At 47.2% G+C, this 25,453-nt stretch overlaps 1 pseudogene; it reads right to left on the minus strand.

Moving 5' to 3' along the window:
• Positions 1–23,291: 23,291 nt before the first annotated feature.
• On the minus strand, positions 23,292–23,864 carry LOC132213827 (large ribosomal subunit protein uL11-like; annotated as a pseudogene).
• Positions 23,865–25,453: the final 1,589 nt, after the last annotated feature.

The raw sequence follows: 25,453 nt of genomic DNA on the forward strand, positions 1-25,453 counted from the left end.
CCCGGGAGAAGGTCAAGGTGGGATGGAACATGTCGCCAACAGAAACTCCTGGGAACTGAGCCCAGACAGAACTCTGACAATGAGACCGACAATGGAAGGGGCCACAAGCGGGGCATTAGGCATTTGGGGCATCTAAAGGAAGCAGCCATCAGCCCTCCCGCCAGGCAGTGAGGTAGAGGAGGGGGGGGGGGGGGCTGGAGGCCCTCTCCAGCAGGTAGGAGAGTGGTGACAGCAAACAGCCGGGTGTGTCCTGGGGCTTGGGGTAGGACCCTCACCCTTGAAGGCTACAGGGCTACAGATCTGGGGGGGGGGGGGGGAGAAATGACAGGAGGACAGGTGGGTCTGGCAGGGAATCAAATTCAGGGCTTAGCCAGCTGTCAGGTGGCTCAGTTGCTTGGAGAGTCACCCCATACACCAAGAAGGTTGTGGATTCCATTCCAGTCAGGGGACATACCAGAGGCAACTGATTGATGTTTCTCTATCACATTGATGTTTCTCTCTCTCTCTCTTTCTCTCTCTCCCCCCTTCCTCCCTCTCTAAAAATCAATAAACATATCCTTGAGTGAGGATTAAAAAAATTGGGGGGCTTAGGAAATAAGATGAGGGAACAGGAGTAAGCACTTGGGTCTTGGAACTGGGGTAGCAGGTGGGTTCAGTTTCCAGAATTGGGGGCCAGGTTAGAGCAGGCCTGGCCTTGGGTATGACCTGGGCCTGTAAATACTATGCAATCACCAGGGGACTAGAGGCCCTAGACAGATGGAGAGGCTCCAGGGGCGGCTGAACCTATGGGAAGGGCTTAAGCCTCTAGCTGTATGTGGGGGGCTGCCATTCCAGGCTTGGGTTTAGCTTTCTATAAGATTCCATGTAAGACCTGAGCTTGGTAGATTCTGAAAGAGCTGAGCTCATCTTTCTGTTCTGCCTGCCCCGCAGGGCCCTGCTCTTCTCTGGCGGCCAAGCCTGCTTCTTCCCTCAGCCTGTGCACCTGCTCTGGGTCTCAGAGTAACTTCCCTGCCAGAACACAAGGCTGCCGCTGGGGCTGATCCCCGAGAGGGATCCCACCTCCTGAATCCCACCACGGGGCTCAACAAGCCCCTCTCCCCGGCATGTGTACATTGGGGTGGTGTGAAGGCCTCCACGCCCAAATGATGGAACTGTAGGTGCAGAAGCAGAATGAGGGGAGAGAGGGTGGGAGTTTGGGGGAAGCTTCTCAGAACCCCTCATTGCTCCACAAGACAATCAACACGCAGGCGCCAAGAGTGGGGCCTTCCTTAAAAACCCACAGGTGAGCCCTGGCTGTGCTGTCATTACTTGGCCAAGAGGCTGACTCATCGCTGCTTGGGTCGAGAATGGCTCACTCTGACAGGAGCTGGGTGAGCACCTGTGTCCTGCCTGCAGGTGATGGTGTTTGGGACGTGGCTTTGCTTTCAGGTGTCATTTCTCCAACAGACAGTCGTAAGGGGTGCACATGAAGGTCAAGTTTCCAGGTCAGTTTGGGAAGCTCTATACACCATGCCCACTGCTGGAACCCCTAATTCACACCAGCAGATTAAAGGCCTGAGAAGTCCAGCAGAGAAGGAACCGTGCACTTGAGTTTAGGGCGATTTCCCAGCTTAACTTGATCCAGAATTATCTTCCCCTGCGTGCTCGGGGCTTCCTGCCCTAAAACTGGTTTCCCACGGAACTCCCAGGGCACCTGCCTGAGTGGTGCTGGGACCGTTATCAGAGGGCGAATCAAAATGAAGCTCTGACTTGCAGAAGTTCCTGAGTGCCCTGTGTCTTCGAGGGGCTTCCATGGCAGCCCCAAGCCATCAGCTTCTTGGGCTACCCTGGTTTACACCTCCAACCTGGGATTGTAATTACGGATGCCAGATGTAGCAGCTAAAGTTACGGGGGGCGGGGGGACCAGCTGCATTTGAGTTCAGATAAACAACAAATGTTTTAGTAAACGTGTGTTCCATGCCGTGTGTGATAACCCCATTTTGAAGACACGTGTAGGTGTGGGGGAGCCCCTGGGGACAGTGAACGAATACACAGCTCCACAGAGGAGCCACACTAGGACCCCGGTGTCACAGCCTGACACCACCACAGCCAGTCACTTATGGGGTGGGCATGTGCGAGCCCCTGGTCTGGGCTCTGCATGCATTGCTTCATTTACTCCCCCTCAGGAGTGGTTGTTACTAACACCTTGATCTATGGTGAAAAAACCGCAGCTCAGAGAGGTTAAGTGATTTGTCCAGGTCACACAGCTGTCAAGTAGCAAAATTGAGACCCAAGTTTCTTTAACTCCAAAGTCCAGCATCTTACTTCCTCTTGGCCCCACAGCCAGCCCCCACGTCATCTTCAAGAAGATCCCATAACCTCTCACCTCCTCCCCTTCCCTGAATGCCCTTCCGGTTCCCAGTGACGAGCGTTTTACAGACAGTGTTGCTGACCACTGTGGAGTGTGAGGGACGTGGTGAGAGCTTTCCATATAACAAGGCTTAATCGAAGCTTCTCTGCCCTTCCGTTGTGCAGCTTACCATCAGCCAAATGTCACCTTCTCTATTCCCAGGGACCATTTCTCCTTTCTTCCCCCAGCAGGTGTCTACACATTGAAATGTACTGTTGGCTCACGTGTTTCTGGACCTCTGGACTTCAGGCTTCTTTTTTGATATACTTAACTTTTTGGGGGGCAGGAGGTGCGGGGGGAGGGGTGGACAGGACTGCTTGATTCATCTCTACTCCAGGACTCAGCAGGTATCTGGGACATAGTAGGTGCTCAAGTACATGCTTTGTCCAGGGACGAGTGATGCAAGACACACTGGAAATGATTAAAAACAACATCGCATGCATCTTTGCTGTAGGAAAGGACATTTATTACAGGTACAGCACGTTTATTGAACTTGGCTCTATTGAGCTCCACAGATGTTGCATGTTTTACAAATTGAAGGCAAGACCCTCCATGAGCAAAAAGATGACGACTCACTTTATTGTGAGACTCGCATTATCGCTGTGCTCTGTAACGGAACCTGCAATATCTCTGAGGTATGCCTGTTCTGCTTTCTTGGCATTGAAGAATAATCCACTCCCCCGCCTCCCCGATTTTCAAGTTTGCTTTTGAGTCTCTGAAAGAAAAGCCTCTCTCTGGACGCAGTACCGCCCTTGCCCACAAGATGGCGCGCGAGGCCAGCAGGTAAGCATCGCGCCGCAGCCAGGCCCGCGCAGGTGACCCCTTTCCTGAGAAATGCACGAACCTGAAACCCCTTAGCTAACCCTGTAAAAGCGCGTGGGTGTTAAGAACTGGCCCTGGGTCGGTTCTCTGGCTGATGCCTTGAGGAGCAGCCTTTTGGAAAGGGTGTTTAAAGGGACAACGTGACAGCAGGCCGGGGAGGGGCTGCTCCTTATAACCCGCTTTCATGGTTTTGAAACGTGTGGGAATGAACTTAGCACAGAGCTGACACTGCCCTCAGACGCTAAGTGACTCGGGACGACGTCGTTTTTGTCTCTTGAAGCGCCATTTGCCTTGAAAATCGCTCCCAGAAGCTTCTCCCACGCCCGGCCCTCGTTGCACAGGTCTGCACGCTCCGGAGAGGTACGTGAAGACGTCCTGGCTGGCGCCTCTGGAAAGAGGTGCTGGCCTAAAAAAACGGCCCGGGGACTTCCCAGGATGATGGGAAGTTGCCCAAGAGCTTTTTATTTTTTCTCCCGAAGGCCAGCTGTATTACGAAGGCAAGGCCAGCCGCCCCCTGCCCCCTGCCCCAGGGGCACCGGTGTGACTGGGAAGCGGGGAGACATCTCCCTGATCCTGTGCTAAAACAGATTTGAAGGCTGCAGCCACTGCCACCCCCATTTTCTCTCTGACCTACATCCTCCCCTGAAGCCGAGCCGGGCTCCCGGCCAGGGTGTCAGCTGTGGACAAAGGCGCCCTGTTTTGAAGGTCTGGCTACTGCGTTTTCCTACACAGGCTGACAAAGGGGGTCGAACTCCCCCAAGTCAATGTGCTAACATAGAAGCATGCAAACATGGCAGTTGCTGCCTGTGCCCTCCCAGGAACCAGAAACACTGCCCCCTGGTGTTGCTACCGGGTAGCAGCGGGGTTGTTTACAGGGCGCTGCCGCCTCGGCCCAGGTCTGGCTGATCACGTGGTAGGTGCTGGGCTGGATGCTTCCTTAACCAGGAGCTTGGCCTATTTTTTTCTGGATGCCTGGGGCGCTGCCCATTACTCACTGCTTCTCCTCCGGGTCTTTGGAGCGTGAGTGAGTGACATCGCCACTGCCCTCAGCCCCTCCTCCCCTCCCCGTTCCAGCACCCTGGGACCTCTGCCCTGGGTAGTGAGAGCAGACTGGCTGGGCTGGAGCCCAGGACTAGTTCTGCTGACACTTCCCATTGTGTGCAAACTGGGAGACCGAGGTGTTTTTTTGTTGTTGTTTGTTTTATAGCTCTTTAGGCACAGTTTCTGCTTCTGCAAACTGCAGTCTAACTTGCCAGTTGTCTGGAGGCCACGTTCTAGATGGTTGAGTTGACAAACAGGGTGTGCGTTCAAGATGGATAGGGCTCTCCGTGGGCCTGGGAGGTGAAGGAGCAAGGGAAGGTCAAGAGGATGAGAAGGATTTAGGCAGGTGCACATTATGGAGGAGGGGTGCCAGGTGGGGAAATGGTGGGATATTGGCACAATGACAGGAATCCATGGACCATTTCCTAGGAGTAGTGGGTACATCATTCTGGCTTAGTCAAAAGCTCTCTGTGTGTGTACGTGTACACACGCAAGTGTGTTCATAATTGGGATACGAATCTGGACATTGGTGTGAGGTCCAACTACGGAGTGTCTTGAAGTCCAGCTCCTTCCTTTGGGGAACGTTGCACACTTGTGAGCAAGGATCACATACAGAGGAGGGGGGGCTGGGGGAGATGAGTGCGACTGTGTGTGTGAGAGAGAAGGCTGGAGAGGCCAAGGGAGGAGGCCCACTGAGGAGACCGTTGTAAGTTCTGGTCAGAGACACTGGTGTGGGAGACCAAGATGGCAACCTGGGGACAGAGATCAAAGCCATTATGCGGAAGAATCCACAGGACTGGACTGATGCAGGCCTCAGAGGCTAGGAGGATGGTGCTACCGTGGAAGAAACAGGCAAGGTCGTGGAGGCAAAGCCTGTCGAGGGCGCAGGTTCAGCTTGAAGGGGATTCCACCTGAGGTGATTGGGTTCATTTGGCCCAATACAAGCAGGAGCAGGTGAGGAGGAGAGCGGAGGCCTCTTCCAACAGACTCTCTTCACACTCTAACCTTATTTTTTAGGATTGTTTATGAGATGTGATCCTGACTGAGGCTCCCTGGCTCTGTCTGGGCTTCACCTCATCAGCATCTGGCAATCCTCTTCCTGCAAGGCCAGGCCTCAGCTGTTTTTGTTGGACGGGGAGAAAGCTTAGCCGCTTTGGGCAGGCTGTGTCTGAGGAGTTAAGACCCAGAGTTCTGTCTAAGAACGGGGAGAGAAACAACGAAGGTGGCAGATCATTTTCTGGGAAAAGCACAGGGTGGCAGGAGGCCTCTGGTTCCTCCATTCAGGTCCTTGCAGACAGCTGCCCGTATGGTCGATGGAGACATTGATTTGCTGTAGTTTATGGAATCACGACTCTCTAGCAAATGCTCAGCAGCCCGCAGGAGAACGCTGCTGGCATTGTGAGGCGTGCATGTTGATTCTAAGGGAGCTGCAGGTGCAGGCAAGACATGGAGTAAGCATAGAACCGGCAGGAGAAGAGGCGCGAGGGCCCACAAGGAGCTGGGAGGGGAGGGAGGGCCCAGCTCTGTGGTTATACAGTCCCTTCTTCCCCCCGGCCTCAGTTTTCTCACCTGTCAAACAAGAGTCCCGGCTGGAGGGCCTTCTAGCTCCTTTTGTACCCTGTTGATCTACGGCTTATTTTGTGTCCCCAGCCCAGCCCGGACCTGGGTCCTGTGGGCAATGGTGGGGAAAGATGCACAGACTTTGTCGCCTGGGAAAAGCCACCGTAAAACCAACTCTCTTGGGCCCCTCGAAAGCTGTGAATCAGCCTTGGCCAGGGAAACAGAATTCTGGTCTTGTGGGCCAGTGTCAAACCTCACATTGTTCAGAGCCTGGCTCCTCCCCAAAGCTGGTTGTAACACATAAGTTTTATGAGAGATGGTCAAAGCCTCATTTGCAAACATTTTAAAAGCAATTAAGCCCCTTTTCAAAGGGAATTTTATGTGGAAGTCAGCACAGGCAAGACTCCGGCTGCTGTGTAAAAGCGACATAGGGCACCTGCAGGCTCTGAGGGGCACAGTTTCAGAGCGGCTGACCTCGGACCAGACTCTGATGACAGATATGGGGACAGGCGAGCGCCCAGTTCCACGTCCACGCTATGCCTTTGCATTTTAGCAAAAGTCCCTTTAAGAACTAGCCCACGAATGTCCCTTCTGCCCTTGGTTGAAGACACCGAGCTGTAACATCGTGTAACGCCCACTGTGGAGGGTCCCGCGTGAGAAATTTGTCAGCACTTCATCTTAGGAAAAACGTGATCTTTTGGCCAGCAGCGGACATGTCCTTCAGTTCTCTGTTCTGAAACATAAACAACGAACAAGCAAGCAAGCACTGTGTCCCCTGCCCGAGAGGACCTTCGTACTACGATGCGCCCCTGCATGCACTTCTCTCTCTGTGCTGTGGGCTGGGGCCCTGGATTGGCACTGGGCACCCACCTCAAACTCCTTCTTTGTGTCTTCCTGTACCTGAGAGGCTGGGAAGCTAACCATGGCATTTCCCAGGTCCCCTGTCCCTAGGGCCCTAGGGTTAGTTCCCACCATTAGATGCACTCATGAAACATCTGGGGGTGGGTGTGAAGGGGGTCAGCGTGCTGCACCGGCTCTCGCCGACAGCCAGCGTGATTCTGGGTGTGAGCTGTGACCCCGTGTGCAGCACTAGCTGCGTGGGGGTCATGGCGCGTGGGTGGGGGGCAGTGCTTCCCGCGCCTGGACCTGGAGTGTGGATGGTGTGTTCTTGATTTCCACGATTCTGTGTTGGACTTGGATTCTCTGCCATCCTGATTGGGCAGAGGTGGCAGCTCCCCTAGTGGGCAAGTGGGCGTCAGGGTTCTGATCGGCATTGCTGATGGCCCTGCCTAAACCCCCTTCTCCTGCTCTTTCCGTGGGCCATTCTGTAAGCACCAACGTTACAGAACTGTCTTTCCAGCCGGAACCAGGCCTTCAGGTATTGACTATTTACAGTACAGTGGCTTTGTATCTTAGGTGGTAAACAAACATGGCTATGTATCGACCGGGAGAAGACATGCTCTCTCTTCTAGATATCACTTCTCAGAAACCTGGGCTATTTCGATTGTGAAAACTAGAATTGCATTTCCTGGTAACTATGCAGACGTCATCACTCCAAAACTTTTGTTTAACAAATAAGAGCGGATTCTGTTTCCTGTACTTGAACCCTGACTGGTACTCTTGATATACCAGGTGCTTAGATAGAAGTCTTTTGCTCCCTGTTGAAGCTTGAAGTTCTCTGAGCCTTAATTCCACATTTAGAGCTGCATGAGAGTAGTCATCTCATTGTATTGTATTGTAATTCTTAGTTTTCTTGCATTTCTCACTGTTGGCTCCTACCTCCCTGGGTGACTAACATCTGTTTGAGGCTTTACAGTTTATCAGGCCCTTCCCCCCATTATCGTTTGATCCCCAGAACCATCATGGAAGGTCAATAGGGATGGTTATTATAGTTACAAGACTACAACATAATTGCCATGGTGGAGGTATGTACAAAACAGGGCTGGAGAATGAGGGGAATGCTGTGGGTTCCCTGGAGGGAATCAGACAAGGAAGATGTTATGTATGCCTGAGCTTCAAAAACAAGACATCTAAAGACAGATAGGCAGGGCGAGGACTTTACCAGCCGAGGGAAAAGCACGCACGAAGGCTCAGAGGCCTGAGCAGGCCTGGCACTGTCAGGGCAGACTGAAGCGTGTGTTCAGGACTGTCAAATTGGGGAGTGGGACCGATAGGAGGGGCCCAGCATTCCTGCTCAGGGGAGTCTCCACCTGCCTGAGTGACCACACGGAGACAATGCAGAGGCTGGGCTGGAGCGGGGAGGTTAGAAGCACAAAGACTGTGAGCAGCCTGTGATGGCAGGAAGTGAGAGGTGACTAGGAGATGGCAGTGGGTTGGTCACAAGGTGATAGATCGGATGTGGAGGGTTAGAGAGGGGGAGTGATCTAGGACCACGCCCAGGTTTCTGGCCTGGACAATTGTGCACACAGTGCTCACTGAGAAAGGGACCTCTCTGCCAGAGACGCAGGGCTGGACACAGTGAATTTCAGATTTTCTGGAACTAGATGATTATACAGATGAGAGAGAGAGAGAGATCTTTCTGAAAGTGTGTATTTTAGGTGAGTCAGTGTTCATGTAGCAATTGAAGCCTTTTGAGTAGATGACCTTGCTTAGGGAGAATATGAAGTCTAGGGAGGACCATCGCTCCTTAAATGAAGAGAAACCTGGGAGGGTGGCTAGAGATGTGGAAGCAAAAGAAAGGAGAATGCAGTGGTCAACAGTCTTGGGGAAATCCAAAAAGGTGAGGACTGGAAAGTTCCCTTTGGGCCTGGCAGAAGGTCACCAGTGACCTTGATAATTCAATTCATTTTCAACAAACATATATTGAAGTCCTACTATATGGCAGGCACTGTTCTTAGAGCTTGGGATATATTGTCAAATAATTCCATTCTAGTGAAGGGAAACAGCTAATAAAGAATGGACATAACAACCCTAGCTGGTTTGGTTCAGTGGATGGAGTGTTGACTTGTTGATTGAAGGGTCCCTGGTTTGATTCTGGTCAAGGGCACATGCCCAGGTTGTGGGCTCGATCCCCAGTAGGAGGTGTGCAGGAGGCAGCCAATCAGTGACTCTCTGTCATCATTGATGTTTCTATCTCTCTCTTCCTCTCTGAAATCAATAAAAATATATTTTAAAAAAAGAATGGACATAACAAATATGCATTTTTATAGCATGCTAGAAGCTGGTAAGAGCTATCCCATGTAATAAAAGCATAATATGCAAATTGGCCAAACAGCCGGATGACCAGTCGCTATAATGTGCACTGACCACCAGGGGGCAGACGCTCAATGCAGGAGGTGCCCCCTGGTGGTCAGTGCACTCCCACAGGGGGAGTGCCATTCAGCCAGAAGCCGGGCTCACAGCTGGTGAGCCCAGTGGTGGTGGCAGGAGCCTCTCCCACCTCTACTGCAGGCGGGCGGTAAGAAGCGAGGGGTCCTGGACTGTGAGAGCTCCAAACTGCAAGAGGGATGTCCAACTCCCCAGGGGGATCGGGCCTAAGCCAGCAGTTGGACATCCCCCAAGGGGTCCCGGACTGTGAGAGGGCGCAGGCTGGGCTGACACCCCCCACCCCACAGTGCACGACTCTCATGCACCCAGCCTCTAATAAAGAAAGAAAAAAGTTGAGCATGTTAAAGAGGACATCAGGGATGTTAGCAGGGGTTGCAATTTTAAATATGTTGGTTAGATAGTTACATGTGAGAAACAATTTGAAAGTGGTGAGAAGTTGACCATGTGAATGTCTTGGGGGGCGGGGGATTTCAGGCAAAAGAAATAGCCAGTGAAAAGGCCTTAAAGTGCCTGACATGTTCTAGGAATAGCAAGGAAGCCAGTGTGGCTGGAAGTGGGTGAGTGAGGGAGAATAAACAGATAAAGTCAAGGAGGTAAGGGGTAAGGTGAAGTCAAATCTTCCAGGTTCTGGTAGACCATTGGAAGGACTTTGACTTTGGGGAGCACTGAAGAGTTTTGAGCCAAGGAACAACATTGTATAACTTATGCTTTAAAAGGGGTATTCTGGCTACTGCATTGCTAAGAGAGTGTAGGAAGGCTACGGAGACCTGCTGTTGTAATCCAGGGAAGAGATGATGTATCTTAAGTCAGGATAATGGCACTGAACATGGTCAGAATTGTCAAACTCTGAATTTATTCTGATGGTAGATCCAACAGAATTCCTGATTGGATTGGGCTATGGCAGCCGTGGGCAAATTACGGCCCGCGGGCTGGATCCGGCCCGTTTGAAATGAATAAAACTATTGAAAAAAAAAAGACCATACCCTTTTATGTAATGATGTTTACTTTGACTTTATATTAGTTCACACAAACACTCCATCCATGCTTTTGTTCTGGCCCTCCGGTCCAGTTTAAGAACCCATTGTGGCCCTCGAGTCAAAAAGTTTGCCCACCCCTGGGCTATGGGGTCTGAAAGAAAGAAGAAAAGGATTACCTTGAATTTCTTAGCATGAGCAACTGGAAGGAGGGCATTACCCTCCAATAAGTTGGCAAGAATTATGGGTGAAGAAGGTTTGGGTTCGGAGATCAGAAGTTTAGTTTTGGACCTGTTGAGTCTGAGCTGTCCATTAGACACCTAAATATAGATGTTGAGTAGGCATCTTCAGTGGCATGAGAGGTGTGGAAACCAGATTATCCATGTTGGGGAGTGGATTGGAGGTGAGACGGTGGAGGTGGAAACTGTACATGATGAGCCTGGCTAGAGAAGGAGGGTATTCCTATGGTATGGTGAAAGGCTGGAGGGATGGCTTCAAGGAGAATATTTTTTAAAAGAAGGAGCATGAGCTTGTTTACAGGAAGAAGTGAAGAATGCAGTGGGAATTCATAGGTTGACAATCATGGGAGATAAATTGGTCCTGATGGAGCCAGGCCCTTGAGGGAGTTGATGATGCTGGATACATCTGAATATCTAGCTTGTCTTTTCCTCTGAGGAGGGGCAATGTTGAGGGCAGATGTAGTTGTGAGGAAAGGGCAGGAAGTTAAGAGACTTTACTTTATATTTCAGTAAAATAAGAACCATGGTCAACTAAGAGAGAAGGTAGTTGAGTTGGGAAGGTGGAAAAACATAAAGGTTAGAAGAGACGCTGAGTGGAGTGGGAGGAATCGTGGAGTTGCTGAGAGTGCTGAAGGTGTAACTGATGCTGGAAATTTGTGGGGCACCATTCTTCATTGTGGTGAGATTTTCCCCTCCAGCAGTCCTAAAGGTAACTTTGGTATAGGAGGTGGATATTTAGATAGGCTCAGATATAGGAGTTTAGGGGGGTGGATGAACTACTGTTATGATAGAAAGACAAGCAGATAAAGCTGAGGTGGTTTTCAAGAGAACAACTGAACTGAAACTGTATGATCTTGACTAGATTGGAAGGAAATGAAGTAGATGCTGATGGATATGAAGAACCAGGTAGAGGCAAGAGCTCAGAGAGGTTAAGGTGAGGTCAGATGTAGGTATAGGAGAGAACTGAGTGAGAGCTGGAGGAATCAGAGGCTGTGACCTGGGAGTGGAGTATTGAGGGTAAGACGTCAAAGTGGAAGGAGGTGAAGGTCACTAGGGCTGAAAATGTTAAGGACCTAGAAACTGGGATGTTGGATATCATTTAACATGAATGCAAAATTCTCCCGAGACGATTCTGGGAATTGGGTGGGAAGGAAGTCAGCGGGTCTCCTCAATCTAAGTTAGGGAGATCCAGGCAGTCCCTACAGAATAGTGATAATGGTGGGTCAGGACAATGTGGTGGTTGGCTAAAGAGGAATAGCCTGATAAGTTCTTCTTTCTGAGGTTCCTCTGCATAATTTTTGTATCTCTAGGACAGCCTATATTTCATTTGGCCTCCTGCTACCACCAACCTTTTCAGTCTCTTTCTTTTACAATATTGTTAGGTTCTTGGGGACAGATAGAGTGTACTTGCAGTTGCAAGTAGTTAATAAATGTTGGGAAAGTTGGCCAGATTGTGACTTTTTGGGGTACATTACCTGAAACAAATTTGTGACAGCTTTATTTCCCCTCATCAATGTGTATTTCAACATAAACACCCCACCCCCTAAACTCAGTCAGGATGGTTTACCTCTCACGCGGAAAATAAGAGAGATGTTAGATTCCCATCTCCTGGGGCCTTGGGGCCCGAAAGTGTCCCTGAAACCTGGGGACACTCAGCCTCCTGGTGACCTGACAACTGACGGGGAAACACAAGAAACTGGAAAAGATGCCAAGCCCAAAAGAGGCTGCTAGAAACCAAAGACTCTGCCAGAAGATCAGTTGTACAGTGAACAGCAAACTGTACACAAAAGCAAATATTTAATTTGAGGTGGAGCTTTATTTTCCTTATATCAGAATAATACAGACTTTGAATCAAAGCCTTGGGGACTAATGTCAAAAAAATTAAGTGTAATTATATGCCACTCAAAGACTCCTGGGAAGCCATTCAAATATGCAAGTGTCCTTTGTGAAAGGTGGAGTTGGTTCTTCCTGATTGAGCGAGGCAAACTGGAGAGAAGGTGGGTTGAGTGGAGGTAATTATATTTGATAAACTCAATTACCACTTCTCAGCAACTATAATGGGTTCTGCTCAAACAATGGAAAAATGATTATATGTGTTATTCCTTTGATGATGCAAGCAAATAAAAGAAGAAATAACGAAGTTTCTAGAACCTGGCGACTTCAAGGCAAGACCAGATCCTAAATTATGAAAGCTACTTCAGGACTCATTAATGCATTTTAAACCAACCCCTTTAACCTGCTGCTGGTTAGCAGATTTGATAGAGGGACAGAGGGATGTTGGTAGCCCCCTCAAGGCAGGTACCATGTTTGATACTCTTGGGTACCCAGGCATTGGCCACAGTTGGTTCAGGAACGCTCAGTTTTGCTCCCCTGAATAAGGAGGACTTGCTCATTTTCCTGGCTACAAAGTTTTCTTGTTGAGGGTACTTTTAAAAGGCAGTTCTAGTTCACACTTTGATTCCATGTTAGCCCTCAGAGACTTAGATCTGTAAAACTTAGCAAACAAAAACCAAACCAAACTATAGCTTTAGCCAAAAACTAGCTATGCTCATTTCTGATTGGGATTAACAATATTCTTTTCATATCATTATGAGTGTTAGTAAATGTTTTGCCTCCCCAGTTTTTAACCCCTCTCCTTGTCCTAACCTTCAGACCACATATCTAGCAGTTTACTGAGTTTCACAGGCACTCCACATACAACCCTGCCCTTCTCCCCACTTTGCTCTCAGCGATTCTCCCCAGTCTCCTACCAAACCCCTCACAGTAACCTAGGGTCATCTTTCTCTCTCATTTGTCCGATGGGTACTTCCCTTTCCCAACTTTCCTCTAAAATCTGTCCTCTTTTTCTCCAACTCCATCCGTGAGCACAGTCCCGGCTCATGTCCCTGTTACGCATTACTTGGATGGGGACAGCCATTTCCCAGCTGGCCTCCCTGACTGTGCCTTCTCGCAGACCCATCCGCTGTGTTGTTGCTGGAATATACTTTGAAAGCCAAGGCAAACAAAACAAAAAACAAACATACAGGGATCACAGTGCACGTGGCACAGTGGTTGAGAGCACTGACTCTGCATTAAGAGGCCTGGGTTTGGACCCCAGCTCTACCGCCTCCTGACTGTGAACCTTAGTTGCCTTGCTGGTAAAACTTGGACTAAAAGTAATCTCTACTTTCAAGGGATATCATGACAGTTCAGTGAGTGAATCTGTAAAGAACTGTGCCTGGTACAGAGTTAGCTGTTATGAATTCTGAGAGGGAAGAAGGGCTCCTGGTGGCCAACAGGGCTCAAAAAAAAAAAAAAAAAAAAAAAAAAGGCAAAGCCACTCATGGAAATTACACTTCTCAGAAAAGTCTCTGTGCTAAACTGCCTGACTGCAGTGTGTTTTTGCCAGCTCAGCTAGCCCTTAACTGGTATAAAGGTTTCCTGAAACCCTATGTCAACCAATAGGATTGAGGCTTTCTCCATTCAATCAGAGTGGCTCTATTCAGACCAATCAGGACAGTGCCTTTTGGGCCAATCAAACTGTGAGGCTTCAGAGCCCTCATTTGAATGAAGATGGACCAATCAGGTGGACCAGGGGTGGGGCCTCCTGTTCATATAAGCCAGCACCCCCCTCTGGCTTGGAGAGTGAACTTTCTCCTCCCACAGAAGAATGAAGACTATGTGCCCTTGACTGAGTTGGACCATCAGGCTGATGTGAGGTGCAGCGGACCATCTCAGAGCAGAGCAAACTGGCACAGTGCAAAGAGCAAAGCAGACCATCTGGAAGCAGAGCTGGTTAGCCGACAGGGGCGTAGCCCATTGGCATTGAATTGGCACCAGTGATTATTGGTTGACACATTCCATCAGGGTTAGCTATCATTAGGCTCATGAAAACCCATTAGTGACTGCCCACAGCTTACAGCAATGCGTGTCACATGTGCTTTAGGAAGGCTGGAGTATGTGTTCAATGTGAGCTTTTTGGTACTGGGGGTGGGTGGAGGCGGAAAGAGCCTTGACACATAAAAGATTATTTAGGATCTACTTTTGTTTCAAAATTTATATTAACATTTTAGGTAGGAAACGCTCTAGTTTTCCCTGCAGCTTTTCAGTGGAACCTGCCAGTTTCATAATTCTCTTTGTCAATCAGCGAATATTTAGAGTCACATTGAAGGAGGAACATTAGAATTTCCTCTAAAATATTCAAATCGCCTTTACAGTTCCATATATTCCATTTTTAAGTGTTCCAAATGTCTGATTAATCAATATTATCTTCTGATTTATATACTTGAAACATTTTTCAAAAATATATTAAGTTAAAGTACAAACATGGTAGCTCCAGTATTTTGGATAAACTTAAGGAAGTATATAAGTCTAAAAGTAACACATTTTAACCCGGCTGGTGTGGCTCAGTGGTTGATTGTGGACCTATGAACCAGGAGGCCATGGTTCGATTCTCAGTCAGGGCTTATGCAGGGCTTGCAGGCTCGATCCGCAGTGGGGGACATGCAGGAGGCAGCGGATCAATGATTTACTCTCATCATTGATGTTTCTCTCTCTCTCCCCCTCTTCCTTCCTCTCTGAAATCAATAAAGATATTTAAAAAAAATTTTTTCAAGTTTCCTGAAAAGGAAACCTCTTTTCTGTGATTGGCAAATGCTTGAGGGAAAAGGTCTGTCCTTCTGGGCAGAGATGTAGATGGAAGGTGTCCAAGGTCTGAATATCTGGAGATGTTAAAAACTAAGTCACAAGATTCAACATTAAGGGTGTGCACTGTCACTGGCCCTCAGCTGTGGAAAAACACACGTGCTCACGCTGTGAGGGACTCTCCCAGGCACAGGAGAGGGGCCAAATTGGCACAGCGACTTGAAAACCCCCTCCCTGGACCTCTGCTTGCGCCCCGGGAAGGGCCTCAGAGCGAGGACGAGGCTCTAATGTAAAGCATGAGGGGCAGTGAATTTTGAGCGGTGTGAATTTAGGACCCTTAGTCAGTCCCACTTGAATCAGTGGGGAATAAGCATATGGACCTCCTTACATCTAGGGGGTCGCTGGCTGGCAGCTGGAGGGAGACTGGGAAGAGTTCTCACCTCTCCCCCTGAGGAGAGTAGGGCCATGATTGGAGGAGGAGCCCAACGGAAGGCTCCACAGGACCCTGGCCCTTAGAGCAACAGGGGAAGGGAGACACTGGGGTGAATGGGGAGACATGAGACTGGGCTTCAGGAGGGGCACCTCTGGGTGCTGTGGTCCCCCCTGCAGTCGGTGCCCAGGAGCAGGAGGAAGAGGCAGGGCCAGCAATGCCTTACTGCGGTTCAACACGTGTGCGCTGTGACATTTGCTGTCACTTAAACTTTTAGCCTTCCTCTGTGGTTAGAGGACTTGTTCTGTATTTCAGATGTCATGGCCGAGGGGTATGTGCCTGCCACCCACATTCCAGAAGCAAGTACCTGGGAGGATTTGTCGGACACAGGATTTGGTTGAGTGCTCCAGATCGTGTCTCTTGGCTTAGTGAGGGTTACTCCGTTTGTTTCGGAGCACCTCTGCTTCAGCCTTAATTCCCTAAGTCCCCACTGAGCACATGATGTGTGCCCCGTCCAGCGCTGACTCCCTGGGCTTGGTTCCAGGCGCCCCAGCAGGAGCTCTCAGTCCAGTGGAGGAGACAGGGCTAACCAGAGGAGAATCAGACACAGACAAGACTCACCTTCGAAGTCTGGCCCCCAGAGGCAGGGCCAGTGCGGCTGGAGTTTGGGAAAGGACCCATCTTACACAGGGATGGAGTTAGAACCAATATCAGAGGCCAAGGTTGGGCTGGGGGCTCTGTTCAGCTGACACGGGGCGGCTTTTCCCATGCTATGGAATGTTCAACAACTCCAGTACAATTGATATGATCTATAAACCAGGTGACTGAAATCTAGCGTCCACGGTTAGGATCTAAGGGACTAGAAGAATCTGTGTATCTCCATGTGGAAAGGTCCTTTGGGATCACTGTACAGAGAGGACCTCAGGGGATGTGAGCAGCCCAGGGACCCTGCACATGCATTTTGGGGACTGTTTTCTCCAGTGATGTGGGAGAGAGGGGTGCCCTGGCCATAAAAGTTCTTTAGGCCCTAGCCACTTTGGCTCAGTGGATAGAGTATTGGCCTGCAGACTGAAGAGTCCCGGGTTCAATTCCGGCCAAGGGCATTTAGCTTTCCTCAGAAGTGGGTCCCTCCCCAACGGTCAGGTTGTGGGGAATGTTAGCGTGGCAATAACTCAGGAACACCACCAGGGAGGGTCCGATTCCAGTCCTTCTAAGGCCGTGGGTTCATTTGTAAAAACTGAGGACACGAGGGTGGCGTCTAGGGAACTGGCTCTCCAGCAGGAGAACTCGGCTAAGCACCTGGAAGTCATGAGTCTCATTCCGGGGATGAGCTGGGGTCCATGCCTCGGCCCCAGGATCTGTGGGGTGTTAAGCAGCAGAGCGCCAGCTATCCCCAAAGGAAGACGAAGCTCGGATCCCTGAGAGGTGGAGGGCCAGCATTTTGGGGTGGGTTTTGCTATTGGTGTCTGTGCCCCCTCGGGCAGGCCTCTTCCTGTTGTGAGGGATTAGGAACTTTTCCTGGCTGAGAAAATGAAGCACGAGGCTTATTGCTATTTTCCTATGAGGTTTCTCCCGTGCATGTAGCTTCACAGTGAACACTGTGGCAACTTCCAATAAAAAGCAGATTAATCAGATCAGCTCCAGTGCACACGTGAGTGTGTTTTGGGGGAAGGACACTGGCCTTCAAAAGGTAGTGCTGGAAAAAAGGGTAATGTTTGTTTTTATAAGTTGTTTATTTATGTTTTTGCCATGCAGCCACTTTCAAGCATTTAAACTGGGGGAGAAAAGACAGGTTCTCCCTCTTCTTTGACCTGTCCCCTGAGGTCATTTCAACTGCTTGCCTTAAACAGCTTTCCTTGTCACATCACTGTACATATGCATGCATATTTGGTAGCGTTATGACCCTACAGTATGGACATATTCTTTCTGCCTGGCCTTTGCATCTTCATATGTTGCTTTATGGATCTGAGATTTTGCTCGGGGCTGCATGATATTGCAATGCATGAGCAGTTCAGGGGTTAATGGAATGTTCCCCTGGCATTGGAGAACCAGGTGGTTTCTGTTTATAGACAGTATAGCATGTCACATTTAATGGTTTCTTCAAGAGGAATGTCTTGGATACAAATTAGGGAACAGCTGAAGAAAGAAAAGCTAGATGGCCAGTGTGGCTCAGCCGTTGAGCATCAACGCAGGAACCAAGGGGTTGCTGGCTTGACCCTGATGGCGGAGAGTGGTGTGTGTGTGCAGGAGGCAGTCAATTGATGATGTTTTTCTCTCATCATTGTTTCTATATCTCTAGCCCTCTCCCTTCCTTTCTCTCTAAAAACCAACAAAAACATATATATATATATATATATATATATATATATGAAAGAAAGAAAGAAAGAAAGAAAGAAAGAAAGAAAGAAAGAAAGAAAGAAAGAAAGAAAGAAAGAAAAAGAAGGAAGGGAAGCAAAGCCAAGGCTTCCAGAAGTGGGCAAAGGAACTTGAAACCAGCACAAGAGTGGTCATAGTCAGCTGTCCTTCTGCCTCCCAGGATGACGCGTGAGGTGGTGTGTTCTCCGGGGTGCTGCGGAGTTTGTTCCGAATCCCCTCCGCTGCCCTGTGTTAGGCTGACCCAGATGCTGTGTCAGTGACTGCGTTTTATTCTTCTCTGTCCGCACGAGCAGGGTGGGGCCCTCTATAAGAGTCTAAGCAGGAAAATCCAAACTTACAGCATTTTTCACTCTGCAAAGGGATCATTGGCTTTACAAAACCTTTAAATAATGAGTTCTAGTATTTCATCGAAATTGTTTTATTCCTGATCACATTGGTAGGACTTCTGCTTGGGAGAGGAGATGGAAATTAGGGGACTTCAAACTAAAAGCCTGAGAGTCCCTGCCCCCTTGAATATGGATGGAAAAGTAATCAGTTCAGTCACACAGCTCAGGATTCAGTTTGCAAAAATTCAGGCAAGTTAAAAATAAAACCAGCTAGAACAGTGGTTCTCAACCTTCCTAATCCCGCGACCCTTTAGTACAGTTCCTCATGTTGTGGTGACCCCCAACCATAAAATTATTTTCGTTGCTACTTCATAACTGTAATTTTGCTACTGTTATGAATCGTAATGTAAATATCTGAATGCAGGATGTATTTTCATTGTTACAAATTGAACATAATTAAAGCATAGTGATTAATCACAAAAACAATATGTAATTATATATGTGTTTTCCGATGGTCTTAGGCGACCCCTGTGAAAGGGTCGTTCGACCCCCAAAGGGGTCGCGACTACAGGTTGGGAACCGCTGAGCTAGAAAGTAAGGTGAATAACATTTGCTTCACTTCAGTCAAGTCTGGGGTGGAATCATAGAATCACAGCCTTGGGAAAGACCCTCGCCCTCTTGCCCCCATGCCCCCTCGCTTGCTGAGTGTATACTCTCTGAGGTCTCCTGGCAGATGGGCATGGAGCTTTGGGCCTAGAACACTTCCTGGTGTGGGAAGTCCCTATCCCCATAAGATACCCTTAGATATGTGGCTTGTGGGTAAGCTCTTCTTCCAGTGGTGATGTCATCTGCCTCCCCCGGAGCTTTCTCGGGCGGCCCTTTGTGCCGCACTGTGGAGCAACGCCAAGCAAACCCAACCTCTTTGTCCACCTCTCAGGTGGTTGTGGCTGTCATGCTTCTCTCAGATGTGCTCCTTTGCAGCCTAAATGCCCTCATTCCTACCCATTCCTCATCAGACATTGCCATTCCAATGTGTCTCTACCAGGCAAAGGCCAGTATGTTAACATCTAACAGTGTGGTACCCATAGTGATGTTATGGGCTTAGGACTTGGTGATCAGTCCCACTTAAGCCCTCGTGGGTAGAGGTAACCTTACTGCAGTGACTTTTTCTTCTTTGTGGGACAGTGAGAGTAACAAACAGAAAAACAAACCTGGTAATTGCACCCAACTTTAGTTCATCATTGGCTCTCTAATGGTGGGACACTTACTTTCCTGAGTCATTAAGGGTCATGGGGGGTGGGGGTGGGAATGGATAAAAGAGGATCAGAAAAGAAGAGTTGGCTTGGCTCGCCTCTCCCAGCACAGAACACAGGATCTCTTTTATTTGCAGTCCTGGAAAGTAAGCAGTGCAAGAGTCTTAGAGGTCACTTGCCTCAGCCTCCCACTGTTCATATGACAAAAGCAATGCCCAGAGAAGTTAAGAGAGAAGCACAAGATCACAGAGAGCTAATGATAAGCCCTAAAGCAAAGCCCAAATATCTAGGAGTCTTTCCATCCATTTCTGCTCCTCTTCCTCTCTCCCTTGCCTGTTCTCAGACTCTACCTTTGCATCGACCCCCATCCCCTCTGACCATTATTTTTACCTGAAAGCTTCATTTTCAAAATACAAGCACCAAAGTCAGAAGATGCCTTGGCACCTTTTGTTTTTTCTTTCCCATGAGAGTCTTTTATACTGCGGTTTGTGGAGGAAGCTGACTGTAGCAATTAGGTGCTGTGGTGGTTATCAAAAGAGAACAGTGGCTGTTGAGACAATGTATAGGTCTAAATATGTCAGCAGGTGTAAAAGCTATCCTGTCCCACTGGGGCTACAGGAAATGTTTTCACCCAAATATGCAGGTCACAGGTAGGTCAGAGAGATAGTGCAGTACCAGGGAGACAAACAAGCCACAGTGTGGTTTCTATAGACATGCATCTTCTATAGGGCCAGGGAAACAGAAATGCCCATCGCTAGAAAATACCTGAATGCTCACAGGGCCACCCATAGGGAGAAAACTCACTCAAAACAAAATTTCTGTAGAGTCAAGGGCCATCTTTAATTTTAATCTCAGGTCTACTCACTGCTTCTAGAATATATCTTGGACATTCCAATGTGTTCATTTGTTTCTCTCGGCCTTTCATGCATCCATTCATTCATTCAGTAATTATTCTTAGTGCTTCCTTTATGCCAGCAACTTTCCCTTCTTCTCTATCTGAATTCTACCTGGAACCCTTTAAGATTCACCTGGAATCTCACATCCTGTGGGATGCCTTTGTTGTCCATTGCAGCCCACGGAATTCTCCCTCTGTTGTTTGTACTGCCTATACCTCTCATCTGCTTTGAACATTGAACACTCTCACATGTAGGCTCTGCCTTACCAACTGGATAGATAAACCTAATATTGTTTGACCATTTGCCGCCAACCAAGTTTATGTGAGTTTTTACATTTAATTCTCATGACATTAGGTGTCATTATTCTCATGGCAAAGGTGAGAAAGCTGAAGGAAGGCTCAGAGAGATTAAGAAACTCGTTTGTCACATGGTTGGGGGTAACAGTGCAAGACTTCAGAACTCAGGTTGGTCCATCTGACTCTAAAACTTCTACTTTTTACTTGTCTTAAACTTCCTTTTATTTTCTGAGTCTTACACATTCTCAGCACTCAACTACATTCTAGTCGATTGAATTGTTCTAAAGATTTCTGCTCCAGTTTGATGTTAATAGCGGCACACATTCACTGTGGAAACCATCACAAATATGGAAATACTGGATTGGATTGTGGTCATTTTTGTCTCTAGTGTTATCCTAATTTCTTGGGTTGAGCCTGGAAGAAGATAGAGACAAAGTTGAAATAAACATATTTCCATTATAAAGCAGCTTATTAACACACAGCTATCACATCATGCCCTGCCTTCCAGAACAGAACTTGATTTCTGAGGTGGAGGAGGAGAGGGAGAGTGCTACTGAGTTGGCCTAGACAGAAAAGATGACTTGATATCTGACATTTAGTGAAATTCCTCACTTTTCATGTAAGTGTCTTAGCATCCATATCAACTCAGCTCCAGTTTGCTATTTAAGTGGTGAGTTTGGCGTCATTTGCTTGTTGGTTGGGATATTCTTTATTATGTGGGCTCTGGCAGCTCTTTACTCCAGCGTGAGCTTAAGAAATTAATTTCACTCTCTTGACTCAAACTTATGCTACCAAGTTAGTAAGGGTTCCTCTAACACTGGGTGCCTTGTTGATCTATTTACATAAGCAATCATGTCATCTGGGAGTGAAGAGTTTTATTCCTTCTTTTCCCATCTGTATACTTTTCTCTGCCTCACCCCCCTTTATTGTCGTATTTTAGCAGCTTGGACTTCCAGTATGATTGTGAAAAGGAATGGCGAGAGTTAACATCTTTGCCTGGTTCCTGATCTTAGGGGAAAGTTACCCACTTCTCACCATTAAATATGATGTTAGCTGTCCATTTTTTGGTAGATGTTCTTTATCAAGTTGATGAAGTTCTCTATTCCTAGTTTGCTAAGGTTTGTTTGTTTGTTTTTACTGTGAATGAATGTTAATGCTTTTTTTGAGTCAATTAATATGATCATATAATTTTTTTTTGGTCATTAGCCTGTTGATGTTGTAGATTACATTGATTGATTTTTGAATGCTGAACTAGCTTTGCATCCCTGGAAAAAACTTTGCTTGGTCTTGGTATATAATTCTTTTTATTCATTACTGGATTCTGTTTGTTAATATTTTATTGAGGATTCATATGACTTTATTTAAGCCACAGCCATGGATACTAATCATTCACTTGTTCAAAAGCCTCAGTGGCTCCCAAGTGTAAGCAACTAAAATCCAGATCCCTTAGTCATTCAAAGCTCTCTATAATCTGGCCTCAGTTTATCCTTGTATGCTTCTCTCCCACTACTTTCTGAGAAGTACCCTCTATTTCCCTAAATATTTTCTATAATTTCTCACCATTCTGTTTTTATTTTACCATTATTATTTTCTCCCCACTCTGTTTTTAAATACCCTGTTCCCTTCATTGGGAACTAGGCATAATATTCAGCTCTTTTCCATTTCCATTTTCTGAAAGCCTAGTTTTGTTTACTACCAAGCTCAAATTACAGCCCTTTTTCCCATTTTGGGAATTGTGTTTTTTTCATCTCTGTGTCTCCTGAAATTCAGCTTTTGCTTCACTTGTCAGGATCTGACTTTGTCTTTGTTTTTTGATTTCAGATATTGAAACTATCTAGTCTGGCTTTTCAAGCTGAGAAGTGATTCCCTCTGTACTATTTCAGACAGAATGTTGTTTCTGTGCTAATTATTTACTACCTCATGGTCTGTTCTGTTGCTGGACTTTGTAACTGTTAGAAGGTTTGCCCACCTATGACTTCCATCATTGGTTCAACAGTGACTGGGGGAGCTCATAGCTTTCACGAAGTGTTTTTAGAGAGAGAGAGAGCATGGAGTAGTGGAAAGAGCCCAGGCTTTAGCATCAGGCAGTCTTGGGATAGAAGTCCAGTCTGCTACCAGTAACTGTACTGTCTTGGGTGAGTCAATGGATTTGCCAGAGCCATTAAAATAGGGATAATAATACCTTTTTAGGAGAGCTGTTAGAATGAATGACAAAGTGTATGCATGATGTAAAGCCTTAAGTGCAGCATCTGTAATAAGGTAAATATTTACCAAATGATAGCAATTAGTGAACTCCTACAGTGTACACAATACTCCACTAGGTGCTATAGGGAATCAATGTGTATAAACTGATCCTCCTCTCTTAAGGCTAATTTGAATTGTGTTCCAAATTCATTGTTTCAGATACATGACAGGAGAAACTGTTCCTTCACTCACCTGTGGGATGAGTCCAGCTTGTCAGACGAGGGTTGTGATTTCTGATGGGGACAATGTCATAGTTTCTTGGGATCAGGACTGGCCTAAACTTAAATGTTATATGATCAATCAATTCAGTTGAAGTGGCCAGTAGTGGGTTGGAAAGGCCAGACTGTCAGTGTAATGCTTGAGTGGGAAGTAGACTTTCAGGGTTGATGGGGTGAACTGAGTGAGCTGTAGACAGTGGAGCTGAGGGGAAACACAAGTGAGAATTCCTTAGAACTTTCTTTTCATGTCATCAGAAGTCGTTGTGGGGACAAGTATCATTTTTTTTTTTCTGTTGCCAAATCATCTGTAATTGAAATACCATTTTTTGTAGTTCTCAACTAGCTGGGCATTTCACTGCATGACTGCAGATGTCATCTATGATGTCATGAGGGAGGTGGCCATCAACACTGCAGCCCACAGATTGGGCAGTCTCAGGATCTCTTATGGTTCCAGAGAGTTCTCTAGCTAAAGATCGGTGCCACCTCTAGGAAAATGTTGACAATCTCATCAAAAGTGATATTTCAATGTGTATAAACTGATCCTGCTAATGTTTTTTTTAATGTTTTTTTTGTTTATTTGTTTGTTTTGCTTTTTCTGGTCTCTTGGCAGTTCTTTGAGGGCTTTGATAATCAGGGCAGAGGTAGAAGGCACTACCTCAACCTGAGCCTGTTTGTTCTGAATGGTCAGTTTCACTGTAATCCTCAGACCCTTCCAATCACTACCAGTTGCTTTGACAGTGTCATCACCAACATTTTTTGGAGACAGGCCCAGGGGACCGATCTTGCGGGCCAGGGCAGACGTGGCACCGACTTCCTCACTGGTACATCTCAGTTATATGACTTTGATCTTGTTGGGGTCAAGCTTCAGTGGCATGGTGGAGGCAGCTGGTGTTGGATGAACCTGGATTTGGGACCACCAATGAAAGTCGCACCTAAGCTTCCTCCAAACTGAAAACTAAAGAAAGCCCCCTCAAATATCTATTTTAAGACAATAATTTGTAGTGATATTCAAACCTTTCTTTTTTTTTTTTTCCTTTTCAAACATTGCTATACCCTTCCCCCTTCTTTCTGATACTAGCACGCTCATTCTATGACTTGTAAAGATAACTGTGTATAGCTCGTTTTGGTTAGGCTATGCAGTGTTTTTTTATCCATGAACTGGCATTAAGATTCTAAATGTCCTGGGCACTCTATTAAAAGTTTTGTGGTCTTAGTGGGCAATTGGTAATGGTTGACTTGAACATTTTCTAGGCTAACATGCAGTGACTGGTCTCTATGACATAGAGCTTTTGGGACTTTGCCACCGACTGGAATAGATGCAGAATAAATTCCTGTGGGAAACTTTGCTGCTCCTCTTGGCCCGCTTCTGTGTGGAGGCTCAGTAGATTTTCATGTGGCTCCAATCCTGATTAGGCTCCTTACCTTGGCAAAAGATCACGTTGGCCCTAACCTACACTTGGCTTATGGGCAAAGCATATCCAGTCTTCCTTTAATATGAACCATAGATGATCTGAACTTCAAGCTTTTGCTTGATAGTGTAACTTCAAACTCTGGAGCCTCTGGATCAGAAGCTCATTTAAAAATAATAATGTTCATGGAGGATAACGTGAAGGAGAAGCCATTCGTCTACTTCTTTATATTCTAAACGTCATCCTTGGGTAAAAGGGTACCATCAGATGGTTGCAGACTTGGACTACATTGTCTTTTTCTTTCAAATAAATCATTCTGATGAATTGAACTTTGACTTGTGCCATTAGTCTGTATTGAAGAATAGCCCCTTGAAACCTGCTGTTGTATTTATTCATTGTGGGTCAAATTGAAGGTGGAATTCAACACACTACATTGGGGCTAGGAGGAAATTCTCTCTAGTTTCAGTATCAGTATGCCTGTGCTTTACCTGGGCACCTTTTTTGGGGATTTTGCCACCAATTGGAATAGATGCAGAATAAATTGGTTTTGGAACCAAACATCTTATAACCAATATTACCCTCTGTGCATTTGCCCTGGGAAGAATACTGTCAAATTTGTGGTCTTCTCTCTACCTAGCATTTTATCTTACTCCTTGCCTTATTGCTTTTGCCTACCTTATTTTTCCTTCAGCACAATATTCTCATCAAAACAAAACTCTAATTGTACTGTATGGGTATTTGTAACTGGCACAAATCCCTTTCTGAGCAGGCCAGGGCAAGTCTGAATTTGTAAAAGCCACCTCTCCCTGATGAAGGTCAGCATGGTATGTGGAAAATTCCAGAGGAAAGAGCAAAGGGGCAGCATTATCTTTGAAGAACACAGGCCAGCATCTGTTTACATCTCAGTTCTGCAAAACACTCTTCTAAACCTCACAGGCAATACTAGTACACCCAGGCCACAAGATTCAGCTGTCTCAGGAAATCACGGAGATGTTCCAGAAATGAAAGTCTGGGCCCATTGACCAGAAAAGCCACAACCAAAACCAAACACACCCTTTGTCAAGACCCC

The sequence above is a fragment of the Myotis daubentonii genome, chromosome 12 (genome assembly GCF_963259705.1).
Source record: "Myotis daubentonii chromosome 12, mMyoDau2.1, whole genome shotgun sequence".
Lineage (NCBI taxonomy): Eukaryota > Metazoa > Chordata > Mammalia > Chiroptera > Vespertilionidae > Myotis > Myotis daubentonii.